General features: G+C 35.0%; 1 pseudogene; it reads right to left on the bottom strand.

Annotated features, from left to right (window-relative positions):
* Positions 1-699: 699 nt before the first annotated feature.
* LOC147277882 (uncharacterized) lies at positions 700-1,388 on the bottom strand (annotated as a pseudogene).
* Positions 1,389-3,538: the final 2,150 nt, after the last annotated feature.

Here is a 3,538-nt window from a genome sequence, read left to right on the forward strand (position 1 = left end):
CAATCTAATCGTTGTTTTTGTAGCCAAGTCCTGCAAAATACACCAAGAAAGAAAAAAGGTCACTGAGCAATGCAATCCTTGCATAAGTCGACTGACAGACATAAGGTTAACCTTAAATGTAGGCACACAGAATACATCTCGTAAATAAAGATAAGAATTGAGAGAAAGAGTCCCAATGGAAGTAATGGGTACTGTTTCTCCACTCAGAAGCAAGACTGGGGGCATAGAGGTATTTGTAACCTTCTTAGCAAGCAAATTGGAAGCTGATGTAATATGGTTTGTAGCTCCATTATCAATAATCCAACATAAATCAAGTAATAGGTTTGAGATATCTGAAGATTGGCTAGTAACGGTATTGGCCTAAGTAGTTGGTTAATGGGAGTCTTTGTCACTCATCATGACATGGATCTGTTGGCACTAGACTTCGGACAAAGGAATGCATAGACGCTTTGATTTCTTGCATGGTGGGATGTGAGTTCACATGATTCGCGAAACTAGGATCGTTGCCCCGTTGATTGCGACTTCCCTTGGGTTTATTAGATTTGTGAAGACGATGCTCAGGGGGATATCCATGTAACTTGTAACAATTATCAACAGTATGATAATCTTGATCATAATGAGTACAATGCAAAGGTTTCCTACCCATATAGGGCAGACAATCATGGCAGCAGGTTTAATTGCGACACGGGAGGAACCCAACTAACGTTTCTTCTCTTCTTGTGAAACTAAGGAATAAGCCTTGCATACGATGGGTAAGGGTTGCACAATGAGAATCTTCCCATGAACAGCGCTATAGGACTCATTAAGTCCCATAAGAAACTGCATTAAAGCATTTCGTTCTTCTTTCTCCATGTACTTCTTCAAAGCCCCACATGTACAAGAAGACAAATCAATGTAAGAAGCCAACTCATCCCACAAACCCTTCAGTTTAGTGTAGTAGTTAACAACCGACATCTGTTCTTGAGAGAGAAAAGATAATTCTCATTGTAGCTGGAAGATTCTCGGTGTATTACTTTGGGAGAATTGCTCTCTAAGATCCTCCCAAACTTCATGGGTCGTAGAGGAGTAGATCACACTATCTGCTATGTCAAGTTCAATGGAATTGAGAATCCATGAAAGTACCATGTCATTGCAACGTTGACAATGAAGAAAACATCTTTAGTAGCTTTGCCTGACGACATCTTGACTGTACCATCAACAAAGCCTAACTTGTTCTTCGCACTTAAGGAGATGCGCATAGAACGACACCATATCGCATAGTTACCTCCGTTGAGGGGTTTGGAGACAAGAACTATCTCGGGATGATCGAAGTGATAAATAAAAAAAGAGATGGAAGTATCGTTCTTACTTCCATCCTTGTTGGAGGATTCAACGGTGGAACCTCCCATCGGAAAAACGACCCACTATTTCGCGAGGACCTGACGGCTGTAAAGGAGAGCTAGGATTTGCTCTGCTCTGATACCATGTAAATTTGGTAAAAGATGATATGCCATAATGATTTTTATTATGACTGAAGGTTATACTTATACAATAGGAGACCTACGATTAGTAAAACATTCCTACAAATTAGCTATACAATCAAGGAAAGAATCAACTGCTAATCAATTGTAATTACAACATTCCATATCTTACTCTAATCTAACGGTGAAAAGTGTATGACTCTCAACAATAACTCTCTGTCATTTTGAATAAAAATTGAGGGTATATTGGGCAACTCAAAATTTTTATTAATGGGCCCACAACACTTTTGAAAAGCACGTGAATAGTTGTTTTTAAAAAATTTAGTGAATGACCTAGAATTATGAGACACTACAATTTCTTATTTATTACCAAACACCAAAATTATTGTGAGTGAACTAGAATTGTCATCTACAATACAATCTCCAACGGGCCATTAGTTGGTTAAAGCCTTAAAAGGTGCTAGAGAGTTTGAGTATATTTAAATTTTAAAACATGTTTGCTCTTAGAGAATATTTGAAGCATATTTGAAAAAGTTAATTCTAGTGTGGATTTAGATTCTCTACTTATTTTAATTTTGCTTGTTTTAATTCTAACCATGTATTATATAACTTCATTCACACTTAAAAGTGTTACCAATATATTTCATTTTTAACTCTTTATCTTTAGATAATAAATACACAGGGCCCTTCTAATAAGGGATCCCTCATTTAGTGTTAAATGAGGGATCACCTTGTGGGGCCCACACGAGTCGTTTTGTGTTAATCCGAACCGTCCATTTTTTGCATCTCCATTGATAGATCATCCATACAAAAAATCAGCCAAATTGGAAATCGTTTACCCGTTCGATTAAGCGGTCAAAGTTTAGGTGTTTATAGAGGAATTTGTTGTTCATCCATTTGTTTTAAACTTTGACCGCTTAAATAAATGGCTAAACGATTTCCGATTTGGCTGATTTTTTGCAGAGATGATCTATCAATGGAGATGTAAAAAATGGACAGTTCTGATTAACACAAAACGAACCGTGTGGGCCCCACAGGGTGATCCCTCATTTAACACTAAATGAGGGATCCCTTATTGGAAGGGCCCTGAATAAATACATATCTAAGACTCTAAATAAATACATATCTAAGACTAAAGTTATGAACCGGAAACAAGTAAAGAAAAAATAAGTAGAAAATCTAAATCCTCAGAACTTCATAAATTTGGGGATTACTAATCAAAGTTGCTTGAACAATTGAACAAAGATATTTTAAATTTGGGGATTACTAATCAAAGTTGCTTGAACAATTGAACAAAGATATTTTGCTCTAGCGAATTTTCTGTATATTTTGACAGTTTTTTGGCATTGCATAGGTTGACTTTTTAACTAATAGGACAGGAAACTCCATATCAAATCTTTAAGATATGGTACTCTATATATACATATATTAAACTTGCTTTGGACAAATTAAAAGCATGATTACTTGTTTTTTATCAAGAAAAGCATGATTAATTGATTAATTACACCCGAAATGTTAAACGAATTTAAAGTGGAACTGTAGACAGAAAAAAGTATAACCTATACAAAGAGAAAAGTTCAAGTGTGATGTCCACATTTTTTTTAATAATAAAAAAAATCGTTTATTTTTAGGACAATCTTTAATGATTAGTTTTATAAATTAATTAGCTATTAAATGTTGTTTAGTTATGTAATTGTGTAAATAAATACAATTTATCACATAACAAAATTAAATACAATTTATCACATAAAATTTAAACAACGAAGATGATGACAATTAAATAGTCTAATAATTTTCGATTGAACTTGGAAAAAAAAAAAAACACTAATTCTTAAGGGTTGACTTAAAGAAAGACCGTTGGTGTTACTAAGCCGCAGTGTAGAGGTAGGAAGTCCACATTTTAGAATCTGTACATCCTAAACCTTTGATTATTTGCACACAAAGTCAATACCAAGTCCCCTCAAAGCCAATATGACTACGCAGGACAAGAGCTGAAGCATGGTTGACTGGGTCTGATCAAAATCTAAAACCATATTTTAATCTTGGCCTCAATATCAATAGTGGCCGACCTATGAATG

Source organism: Dryas octopetala, chromosome 8, assembly GCF_963921425.1.
Source record: "Dryas octopetala chromosome 8, drDryOcto1.1, whole genome shotgun sequence".
Taxonomy (NCBI): Eukaryota; Viridiplantae; Streptophyta; class Magnoliopsida; order Rosales; family Rosaceae; genus Dryas; species Dryas octopetala.